This window comes from Panthera pardus, unplaced genomic scaffold (assembly GCF_024362965.1).
Source record: "Panthera pardus isolate Hobbes unplaced genomic scaffold, ASM2436296v1 HiC_scaffold_6, whole genome shotgun sequence".
Classification (NCBI taxonomy): domain Eukaryota; kingdom Metazoa; phylum Chordata; class Mammalia; order Carnivora; family Felidae; genus Panthera; species Panthera pardus.
This window is the reverse complement of record NW_026526991.1, coordinates 84,127,727-84,140,391: the sequence shown is the minus strand read 5'-3', so window position 1 is coordinate 84,140,391 and position 12,665 is coordinate 84,127,727. Positions and strand designations below refer to the sequence as shown.

At 34.7% G+C, this 12,665-nt stretch overlaps 1 protein-coding gene and 1 long non-coding RNA gene across 10 annotated transcripts in view; one reads left to right on the top strand and one right to left on the bottom strand.

Moving 5' to 3' along the window:
- The window catches only part of SOX5 (SRY-box transcription factor 5), a 1,011,059-nt gene that overhangs the window by 492,896 nt on the left and 505,498 nt on the right, over positions 1 to 12,665 (bottom strand). The window contains exon 1 of one of the 9 annotated variants that reach the window (XM_019452509.2): positions 11,750 to 12,025. The exons of the other annotated variants lie outside the window; for them this stretch is intronic. The gene's annotated coding sequence lies outside the window, so the exon portion shown is untranslated. Of the gene's footprint in view, positions 1 to 11,749; positions 12,026 to 12,665 lie in introns of those variants that run through there. 9 annotated transcript variants of the gene reach the window in all.
- LOC109268853 (uncharacterized) overlaps positions 12,026 to 12,665 on the top strand; it is a 45,545-nt gene continuing 44,905 nt past the window's right edge. The window contains exon 1 of the long non-coding RNA XR_002080830.2: positions 12,026 to 12,321. This is a non-coding gene — a long non-coding RNA (uncharacterized LOC109268853). The remainder of the gene's footprint in view (positions 12,322 to 12,665) is intronic.

Sequence of the window (12,665 nt, the reverse complement as noted above, 5' to 3'; positions counted from 1 at the left end):
TGTTTTCTAAAGTCCCTTACTCCCTTTTTTCCCAAAAAGGGATACAAAAGAAGAAAAGGGTAAAGGTGGAAATTTAAAACATGACGGAGCTTCCCTGTACATTTTCTCAATGTTTACAGAGCTTTAATTATACAGTTTCTAGAAGCAAAAACAAAACCCTACCAAAATTGACAGAGGCAGATAGAGATAAATGAGTCACCACATAAACCTTTCTTTCGGCCAGAAACCATGTGGATGTGGAGGTTTCTTCAGAGCAAAACATGTGTCTTGAGTTCCCAGGAATGTCTACAGTGGCAAGGACAAGAAAGTCAGTGGCTCTGAATATTCATCCCACCCAGGCTTTCCTGTTACCTTGTGGAACAGTGACAATACCAATTCTAGAAACCAGGGGTCAAGAGGGAATCGCTCTGTTGTGATTCCCAGTGACCCATAGAGCAGGATTTCACCACAATCCTGTGACATGTGACTGGGTTTGGGTCATTTTGTGACAGTGTCAGCTCCAAAAACCCTAAGGAGGGCTCTTCCCTTTGTGAAACAAATTAATTACACAACCAAATATTGCCACATTCTTGAGCCTACTGACATAATGGAAATTTCAACACCCACCTTGCTTTGTATTTTTTTTCAAAAGAGTAAAAAAAGACCCAAGTAGAGCCCCATATAATTCAAGTAAAGGAAGATAGGGGAAAAAAAGATGTTTTTATTCACTATCTGTAGTGGAAAATTATGTATTTTAGATCTGAAGTCCCATAGAAAATAATTCAACTTTGTACTACTCACTCTTGAGTGGTACGTGAGACAGAATGAATGGATATTGGTTTGTCTGCTACTTCTGAGTCTTCTAAGCTGTAATACTTCCATCAATATTTACAATGTCTCAGCCCTGTTTACAGATGTGTAATCACATTAGGCTCAACAGAGTTCCAGAGCTTGCTATGACTTTTATGTGGACATCCTAATTAAAAACGATAAATTGTTATTCACACAATCTTCACTGCTTTTTAAAAATCATTTATTATAATTTCCTGATTCCTAGCATCAAAATGAGAAAAAAAAATACCTGTATTTATTTCATAGGCTATCCAATCATAGTTTTATTAGGAAAGAGACTTCAGGGGCTCTCCCTCTTTCCCGTATCCGTAGCAGGATAAAACATAATTTCTAATGGTAAATATTAAAGTCAAAAATATGAGCAATCATGGAAACTGTGAGTTTTCCCAACACATATGAGTCACTTATATCCTCAGAAGTAATGAAGCCTCCAGAAAAAAAAAATAGAGATTCAAAAAAGAGACGATGACTTGATGGTTTTTCCTGTGTTTAAGTCAGATTGGCTATGACTAAATAATTTCTCAATTGCTAGACTAAAACAAGCCAAAACAAATAGCTCTTAAAACTTTAAAGTATATTGTGTAGTGATGACTGTTCAAGGTCTCACTAAAGTCAACACTGGAGAGATAATAACACAGATGAGTTGGATGCAAAGGGCTATCCTTAATTCATTGATTATAGAAACAAACAAACAAAAAACCCTCTGCAACATTGTTGCTACCAGAAAAGTAAACTTAAAAGAAGATATTCTCACTTGTACATGAACAAATCTGATATGGTTCACATTTAATGATAAAAAGGAAAACATATACACTCAAGGTAGTTAAAGCCCAAATGGTTGCAACAATGGTAAAATATTTCTCCAGGTATAATGAATGTAGACTAATCTGAGCATTTTCAGATCAGTAAACATTCTACCCAAATCCCACAGTATATACATATTAATTTCCCCTACTCAATTGGAATCTTTCATTTTTTTTCTAACAGCACAAATACAAGGAGGATAATATGTTAAACATATTAAATTAAAAACTTCACCAAGGAAAAGCCATTCATTTAATCAAGAAAGTTTTATCAAGTGCCAACTGTGTCCAGTCAGAAGTGGCTCAGTCTTGTAGGAAGCTAGACTACACAGATACAATAGAAACACACACTTGTTTCCTAAACTTGCTGATGATAATCTTATTATGGAAACTATGTATGCAAATATCAATTTTTTTAAATTAAAATTTTAATTCATGCCAATGTGATCAGACAGCCAGTCTATTGCAGTGTCCTAGTTCAATTATGTCAGCATTATTTTCCCAGGAAGATGGGACATGATTTAGTATCAGGTGTGAATAAAACCTAGCACTGTGATGAATATGTGGTGATAAATATATGGTGTACTGCATGATTATGGATATATTTTGAAATAAATTCAAAAGACCAGCCTGTAGAAAAAAACATAATTCTAAATCTTATTTCTTTAGTAGTTAGACAAATGAACAGATATTAGAGTTGAAAATATTCATATTCCTAACTTCCTCACTGTGTGACCTTGGAAAAATTGCTTAATATCCCTGAGTCTTCACTTTCTAAATTATAAAACAGTTTGTGATAAAACTTCATTAAGTAAAAAGATTGCAGATTTACCACACATAAATTCCTACCAGATACTTGCATTTGTAGCGATAATATTATTATATTGTCATACGACACAATGTACCCTAATTGCTCATAATCTACATGAATTTTCTCCGATAATTGAAAAACATAACTGTTTTCAATGTTTTTCTACCAATATTTAAATATTTATTTGAGCTATATGTGTGCAATGCTTATTAAAATTACTTTAACTGTTTGGAATATTTTTTAACACAATGTCGGGGGAGGGGAAACTTTATAAAGAACGCCAAGAATTTAATAAATTAAGTATAATTCTAAATTAAAGAATATTTCCCCATCACCTATAATCAAAATATACTAATATTTCTTAAACTGGAAAATCTGGACATCTAGGAAAATTTATTTATCTCCAAAGGGATCAGAGACACTGGAACCAAATAATCCTGAAGATCAGTTTTGATGGTCTTGGCGGGGGGATATATGGAGGGACTTCCCCTATGCTCTGAGTTTTGCATATCATCATACTCCCTGAACACTTGTTCACTGGGTGAAACCTATCTTAGTTGTGTGTACATGTTCAGTCCTTCTGTCCTAAATACGAAACATTTGTCAAAATGAAAATACTGAAATTGCGAGCTCCAGAGTACTGCTTACAAGAAAAATGACAAATTCTTGGATTCAGAAGGCAGAGAGAGAAATCAGTTTGGGGCTTAAGAAATACTGTCAGCTATAAGAAGAATTTTATGATAACATTAAAGTATTTGGAGTTTCTCTGATTAAAGACTGCATATCTATAGTACGGTAACTACATATGTTAAAGTCCTTAAACCATGCATGTGATCTATTTGTCAAAATTAAGCTCCTCTTGTGAATTATAGCTTCAAGAGAAAAAAAAAAAAAAAACAACAACTTTCCAAACTGTTCCCGTGATAGGAGCCTACTGGTGAATAAAATATTGAAAGGGATCTTTGCAAAGTTATAAAAATTAAAACACATTGAAACAAAAAAAATTGCTGTCCATGCTTGGGAAACATCTAGATGCCTAAGTGAAAGTTAAAAAATACCATTAGATAACAGTTTCTGTACCTGGCTGTGAAGACATAATCAGTAATGCCTACAAAAATATCACCTCTAAACCTCAGAATGTTGTTGTGGTATATGACAAACTAATAAATTTAGGTTAAAATTACTTTCTTTGATATATTGGCTAATAGTAAGTTATAACTGTTGTTTTAAACTGCATTTAAAAATGAACATTAGAGGCACATTAAATAACATTAGCTTCTCTTTTAAAAGCCCCAAATCAATCATTAAAGTTGTTCATTTACTTAACATCTACCATGCATAAGACTCAGTGCTGAGTAACTGTATTCTAAAGTGATTAACCAACACTGCATTTAAGCATTTTTAAAAAATGTCTCTTTATTTATTTTTGAGAGACTGTGAGAGTGTGAGTGGGGCAGGGGAGAGAGAAAGGGAAAAAGAGGATCCAAAGTAGGCTCCCCACTGTCAGCAGACAGGCTGACACAGGGCTGGAACTCACAAACTGTGAGATCATGACCTGAGCTGAAGTTGGACACTTAACCGACTGAGCCACTCAGGCACCCCTGCATTTAACCATTCTTAATACATCTTCAAATATCATGAAAAAAATTAATGTATAACTGGATAAACATTGTATTTTATTAGAAAATTAAGAACTAAAGACACACACAAGGCATACAAACAAAGAATACAAGTTTTAGAAAGCTTTGGTATTATTATTGACTCTATAGATTATGCATAAAAACTTTAGCGTCATAGTATCAGTACGTACCTTTATAGTATTATATATACAAGGTAGTAACAAAGCGGTTAAAATCGATAAAACATTGTCAAATATTTATCCTAATCTAGAATCAGTCTTGACTACTGCCCAATATTCTTAGTAGAATCTAGAGTTCAAAAATATATCAAGTGTGCTATGCCAACAAAATTTGGAAGTATTTCTTCTTGACCAAACTGTTGACATATTCTGAAGTATGACTAACCGGTCTCTTCAAGTTTCTATAAATAAAATAATTACAATGTTCTCCATACTCATAAAATGATTTACCCTTTAAAAAAAAAAGTATATTTACTATGCCATTTGCTTCAATATAGCCAGCAACAATGAATTTTACCGTTTTGTTGTATGTTGCATAAAAAGTTACTCTCTTCTGTTTTGATCATGATATTTGATTTCATTGGGTGTTTCCTTATGAAGAAAGGTAAAGAAATCCACCAATAGGTATGTATTTTTCTATTTTTCCTTATCATCTTTGGTGCATGAGGAGAATACTTTTTATTTGAGCTTCATCTTTTACTCATGGTTACAATACAACACTGGCGTTTGTAATTATTTTTCAATAATTTCATTTTCCATTTTTGTGAGGCACACAGAAACTTCAACAACATGTTTCTTAAATAATGTATTATCTAATATGCATCCTAAATATGAATATTAGTAGAAGAGAGACTGGCATAGATGACACAATATTGGGGCATATAAAAATAATTGATATTGCTCCCCACCAGAGCCTGAGATGGCCTTCAGTTCACACTGTGTTGCAAACTACCTAAAGAAGAGATGAATTGTTTCCACAGACTTTCTGGTTCATAAATTTCCTGTAGAAAGGAAGCAATTGTTTTTGTTTAAAGGAAACATCCTGGGTTAGATTAAGCAAAAGTCCCATTTTCTGTCAACAGAAGACAAAGCAGAGAGGTAAAAAGGTCAATAAATATCAGAAAGCAAAAATCTAGCCAGGATTTATCAGGTACCTGTTTGTGCAACCATCAAGGGCATCAGGAAACAACACATTTGAATGTCTGAGTTAATTTTCTCCTTTTGTTAAAATATTTTATATTCTGCATAGGCATCATATGCAAACAGATTACTAAACATATAATACAAAAGCCTACCTTTTAAAATAAAGTTCAAAGGCTATTAAAAAGTATATTTTGAATTCAACTTAAAGCATGACAGAGCTGGAGCAATCTTCTCCTCCACCCACAGATGTCTGAACAGTCCAACAGATTTTTCTCACTGAATTTCTCCAGGGGTTAAGGCCAGGGTCCCCCAAGTCCACTAGGGGGACATTTCTGCTTCTCACATCCCAATAATGTACAAGTTTCCTCATACAATTATACATTGCCCAACCAAACTTTTCTTGATCTATATCAGTTTTCTGTGTGGATATGGAAAATTTCATCGAATTGCTCATAAAACATAAATGTGAGATATAGTCACCTCTTGAACTTAGACTACTCTAGTATTTCTCAAAAGGAGAAGAGAACAATATATATTTCTTACTTTCCTGGGACATTCCCATTAGTAATAGTAATAGAATAAATGGAATTATAGAATATTTAAAGTAAAAAGTCCATCACTTATGGTCATTTTTAATTTGACCTTAAGACAAAGCATATAGCTGTTTCATAGAATTAGGGTAAAGATTAAACAAAATAACCCATGCAAAACACATAGAAGCAGGTGTTACTTGGCCTTCTATATAAGCATTCAAATAATTTATCTATTATACCATTATTGTTGCTATTTTATAAAAATAATAATCATTACTTTTAATAGTACAATTTGCCTTGAACCATCCATAATTTGCATATTACATACATAAAATATATGTACATGCCTCTGATTTATATGTATAAGCACAGTATTTTCATCCATTCATTTGACAATTATATACTGAGTAATTTCTATATACCTAGGTACAATGATAGGTATTAGAACACAGAGATGGAGAACACAATACTCTACTCAGGAAACATAGTATAGCAGGTAAGTATAAATCTATCACATCTACTAGATAAGTATAATGTAATATGTTATGTATAACAATTGAATTATACATGGTGTATATTGAGAGACAAAATACTGCTACCGTTTCCAGTCTAGAAGGAATATGGATGATGTCAGAAGAGTACATATTAAGATTTTTATGCTTCTTAGAAACATTCTCAAAATGAGGCATGCTCTCTTTCTTAAGTATGTATGTCCCTTGTCATTACAGCAGTTATATTACTGAACACTTGTTCAAAGTCTTTGGGTACACAATCTTAGTTTATATCTCCACATGATAACTTCTAAATTTTTGATTCAAATGGTATTTATCCTATTGAGTTAAAAAAAAATCCTGTCTCCAAATATAAACTAGTATTCATCTTTGAGGACTCTTCTGTCCTCATGAGGATTTCTCCACCATATATGCTGTAACAAATTAGACCTCAAATGCATCCTTGACTGACTATATGTCAGCCAGGAGACTATTCTGTCCTCATCACAGTGCCTAACATGTAGTCGCACTCAATAATGAGCATTTATTGAAGGAACAAATGAATGAATGAATGAACTCTGAGTCCCTTACTTTCTTGGAAGAGCTTTGGACAAAAGTGAAATACTCAACATTGTTCATGAATGTAGCATGTTCTCACTAATTTTTTTTTTTTTCTTCTGGATCTGATGTGAGCATTCAGAAGTCTCATTGTGCTTCTGAAACAAATAATGGCTTTCAAAAGAATCTGAGCAGGACTTGGAAACAACTAAGATTAGTAATATGTCATGCTAGTGGAGTATAGCTGTGTATTAGCCAAGCATAGTAATTAAGGGAGTAGACTCTGGACCCCCACTGTTTGGTTTCAGATCCAGGATCTATCCCTCACTAGCCATGTGACTTTAAGTAGTTACTTCACCTCTCAAGCTTCTCAATTATAAAACAGGAGTACAATAATGCCTCCTCTTAGAGTTGTTTTAAGGATTAAAAGGATTAAATATTTGAAATAACTTTAAACAGCACCAGCAGGCACTCTATTGGTGTTTGTTTAATAAATCAGTGGTCATTTCAAAACGCAACTTTCTTGGACAGTGATAGCTTGGGGACAGTGATAACCACTATGTAAGTCTGTTGAACTGGATATGGGAATTCCTTCCCAAGGCTACTTGCAAATTTCCATGTGCAGCTCAGATTTACTCACAAATCAATATGTATGGCTTTCATTCTAAAGCTGACTTGGTCAAAAGTGGCAGCTACACAGGTATGTTTCCAAGTTTGTGAAACTCCCAATCTTTACAGGGAAAATTCCCCATATGTATCACTGTTGTCCTTAAGATTCTCCACTCAAGCAATTCAAATATATCTTTTCTGTGGCCAGGGAATTGCACAGATCCCCCTCCGTTTTATGTTTTGGTTTATCCCACAGCTATTATGTGTCTCCTGTCACTCTGGCTGTTTTGGTTTTGTTGTCTATATTCAAAGGAGGCCTGCGGTTGTGTCTATCCCAAGCGTCTGTGTTTCGAGTTGTGGCGGTTTGCCCCCTCTGTCTCTCATCATTGCTTTTGGCTCAGTCCCTTGACAGGAAATGAGAGATTTATTTTATCTGGCTTGAACTACATTGTTCCTTCCTGACTACTGGTGTTACTTCACTCTAAATAACATGACTTTGTGCTCACAGTCTGCCCAAGGTCAAAGCCTGAGGGTAATAGACACATTTAAGAGCAGAGGAAGAAAATACAACCAGAGAGGAGGAGTGGGCAAGGAGAGAATTTAAAAAAAATAAAAAAAGAAAGAAAAAAAAAAGTAGTGATGCAAAAGTTAATCTTGCAGCAGGTCTAAGTTTCTGGCGGGTTTGAAATGAAATCTGTTCTGAAGAGCTGAAAGGGGAACTTAGCCCCCGTTCCAGATGTTATCGATTTAAAATGACACTGTGAAGTAATCTAGGCTTGAAATTTAAATTTAGTTTTAAAAGAAAGCATGAGTTGTCTGGGAGAAGGGTTTCCAAAGCTTATTAATACTTGTGATATCATAATTGTAGTGTGTTTTTAATAATTTAAATTGGAATAATTACTGGAATTCAAATATTCCTCTTTGGCTTGACACAAAAACACAGAGGAATTGTGATAGTGCATACAGTTAGTAAAGTCAAACTTGTTATTAATAAAAAGAAATTTAATGATACCTAAACTTAAGACTTGAAGCCATGAAAAGGTTTGAAATTTTGTCTTATAAGACAAAACAAGAATTACAAGAATATAGCTGAACCCTATCTCCTAACCCATTTATATCTCCTCCATTCTTCTACCCCACTCTCCACCCCCCACTCCTACCTCACTCCCCACCCTCCCCACCCCCTCCCATGCCCCTGCCTTTGGAGGTGTGAATAAAACTTTCTTAGTTTTTTCAAATACCTCTAGAGTTTCAAAGGGTCAGCAGGATGACCACCCAAAGACATGGTAAAAGAAAACATCTTGGTTTTACTGTGGTCACACCATTTATGCTGAGCAAAACCTCTCTGGGAAAGTTAAAGATTAGGGAACAGGGAGAAAACTGGTTAATCTAGATATACACTTTTTCTATTTTTTTAGCAGATTGTCATGCTCTTTAATACAACTTTTGACTCAGGAAAATGGATTCAATGGAAATGGCCTTTAAATAAGGCAAAAAGCATTTAGATACACATAAGGCTGGATTTTGCACACAGAAAATTATTTCACATGGGTATTCCATTCTTGGGGAAGATGATGAAATCCACTTTGCTAATGATTTTTCAACACTTATATCGTTTTGTGTGCTGTAAGCATGGCTTATGTTGAAGTCAGGAGGACATCCCTAATGGTATCTTAAAGACTTTAGATGTTTGTGACTTATAACACTTCCTCTAGGAAGCCCCCACTCATCTCTGTGGAACTAAGTGGACATCACTGTACTGGGTTGGCCAACAGCCCAGTATCAAATTCTTTCTCTATACAAATGCTTCACTCTGAAACTCCAACTAAAAATTATTCTCAGTGCACCTTAAACTTACACAATGTTATATGTCAAGTATACTTCAGCTAAAACAACAACAACAAAAAAGAAATTATTCCTCAGAATCATACTTGCTTGTCATTTCAATTCTTTATGAGATGGTCTACATGTGAAACGAGCCCATAAATATTAGAACAGGGTAGACACAGCTGCATAAGAATTTCAACACAAGTCTCAATTTTTAACACTAAGTTTTTAAAAGGTAAAGGAAATAATGTTTTTATACATCGTTTTCAATGTTTTCTGATTATTAAATTATAAATATAGTCCTAAAAGGTACACATAAAAATGTGATTATTTTCTCCAAGGTGCTGATAAATCAGACAATTAGGCCTTCACCTGAACACCTAAATCATCCACCAAAAGTTTCTCCTTTAATTCTCCCTACACCTCAGGTACACAGAAGGAAACAACAACAACAACAACAATAATAAAACAGCAAAACAAAACAAAAACCAGGAAACAATGTGTTAAAAGAAAATAACATTGATTAGAAGTTTACTATTTTCAACACTGCACTATAGCTGATTTCTGATACAGTATCACATTGCATGCATACAAACTCCAGGAAAAATTAGTGTTATAATCCTCATTTCATAGATAATAGACTAAAATTTAAGATATATTGGAAATATGCCCAAGATCATAGAGTTTACATGCAGCAACATTAGGATTAAAATTTGCATATGTCTACTTTTTTTTTTTCAGAGAGAGCAAGGGAGAGGGGCAGAGGGAGAGACAGAGAGAAAAAGAGAGAAACACAGAGAGACACAGAGAAAGAGACAGAGAAAAACAGAGAGAGAGAGAGAGAGAGAGAATTTTAAGCAGGCTCCATGCTTAGGGCAGAGCCTGATACAGGGCTCAATCCCACAGCCCAGGGAACATGACCTGAGCCAAATATCAAGAGTCAGATGCTCAACCAACTGAGCGAAGCAGATGCTCTTATAAGTGTCTAATTCTAAAATCCATATCCATTAATTATTCTGGAATAGCAATTAAAATTCTAGTTTACATAAATTTAGTGTATCTAGAGTCCAATTATGTATCTCACTTATACAAAATAAGGAGTTGCAAACAAAAACAGTCCCTTCATTCTTCAAAAGGTTAAAAATAGAGTTACCAACTGAGCCAGCAAATTCCACTCTTAGGTATATACCCAGGTGAAATATATATATATATTATATATATATGTATATATATATATATATAATATATATATACACATTCTCTGTGTGTGTGTATATATATATATATATATATATATATACACTCTTGTATATATATATATATTATAATATATATATATATATATACATATATTATATATAATACACACACACACACACACACAAATTTGTACCCAAATGTTCATAGCCACATTTTCATAAAAGAGTGGAAACAACCCTGATATCTATCCACTGATAACTGGATAAATACATTGTGGTACATCCATACAATGAAATATTATTTGGCAATGAAAAGACATAAAGTTTTGACACACAACATGGATGAACCTTGAAAACAAACTAAATGAAAGAAGCCAGTCACAAAAGACCATATATTGTATTATTCCATTTGATTTAAAAGTCCAGAATAGGCAACCGTATGGAGACAGAAAGTAGATTAGTGGTTATCTATGGCTGTGAGGCAAGGGGGAAAATGTTGGGGGAGATATGAGAAATGACTGCTAATGAGTATGGGATTTCTCTCTGAGATGATGAAAATGTTCTACAATTGATCATGGTGATGTTTACAAAACTACAAATGTGCTAAAAATAACCCTTTAAATGAAGGGATTATTATTTAAATATATCTTAATAAAACTCTCGCCAGGGGCACCTGGGTGGCTCAGTCGGTTAAGTGTCTGACTCAGGTCATAATCTGGTGGTTCGTGGGTTCGAGTCCCACATCAGGCTCTGTACTGACAGCTCAGAGCCTGGAGCCTGCTTCGAATTCTGTGTCTCCCTTTCTCTGCTCCTCTCTCACTTGTACTCTGTCTCTGTCTCTGTCTCTCTCTCTCTCAGAAATAAATGTTAAAAAAATTGTTTTAAATAAAACCCTCACTAAAAAAATGGAGGTATGTAACACCTTTGTATCCGTATCATCAGATGAAATAGGCAGCATATTCCCTAGTCAACAAACTACTAAACAAATCTAGCTACCAAAACAGGAAAGAAGAGTTGTTTGTCTTCTATCATCTTCCCTAAATAGTGGCAAAGCTTTGGTCTCCTGGATCCAGGGGGACTTCTGAATCATTGCTAGAGTTGAAAAGACCTCCCTCTTTGGCCAACTATGCTTTGAGAGGAAAACTTGCTGGAAAACATTAGAACCACACACTGGTAGTTTATTTACCCATTGCTAAACCACTTGTTTGACATTTTACTCTAAACTGACCAACGATTTGAGTATTGTGTAGACAACCACAGAGAACAACTAAAACAGTGGGAAAGTATTATTTTAGAAGTACTTACTGTTTTATTAACACTTAGAGGGGAGAATTCCCTGCTTCTACTCAGATTCGGTTCTTCATGTTCCAATGTGAAGTAGGTTGCCCAATTGTCAAATTTGTCAATATAGTTTTTAGTCCTGCAGCCCATCATTAGATGACAGAAAAACATCATGTTGTGGCAAAGAATCAGTAGGTAGTAATCAAGTGTCCCATGATGTTGACATTTCCCAACCCTCCATAGATTTTTTTTTTAAAGGGAGAATCCTAGAAGTATCAGTGGACAGACTAGCAGGCCTGTGAAGGACCAGCTCTCTGGAGATAATGACACATTTTGTCCTAATAATCTTCAGATGTTAATACCTTAAAAGTTACTCAGTTGAAGTTGCTTTCAAATTAAACACCATTGCTATAGTGTTTCTGTTGTGATTGTCGGAGGGAAGTGGAGCCAGTGCAATTTGTCCATGTTTTACAAATCACCATCTGGCAGGGATATGGCAACATGTGAAATCTTCACAGGACTCTTGTTTTTCTACTATCTGCTGGATAACTAAGGAGATCACCAGACTGCTGGGATGCCTGCCAGATGGTAAGCAGGTATGTTTATGAGTTTAAGATTCTTATTTTCTTTCAATGCTTTCACATGCTGTGGGCGCAGAGGCAGAAAAGTGAAAGGGAGAAAGAAATGGGAGTGGATAAGTAAGCGACTATATATGATCATTATAAATGCCTTTGACGTGTCTTGAAATGCGAATTTGCAAAAGTCTACATTCAATCATTTTCTGCCATGTAGAAAAATCACGAGTCCTATGGTCACAGGATTTTTAAAAAATGCTACGATTTTCATTGTTGTACAAATAGGCAGGTGTAAAGTTTCTTCAGTCCTCTTGAGTAGGCATGCATTCCCCAGAGAATCATAAGTGTCATTGACAGACACTAGA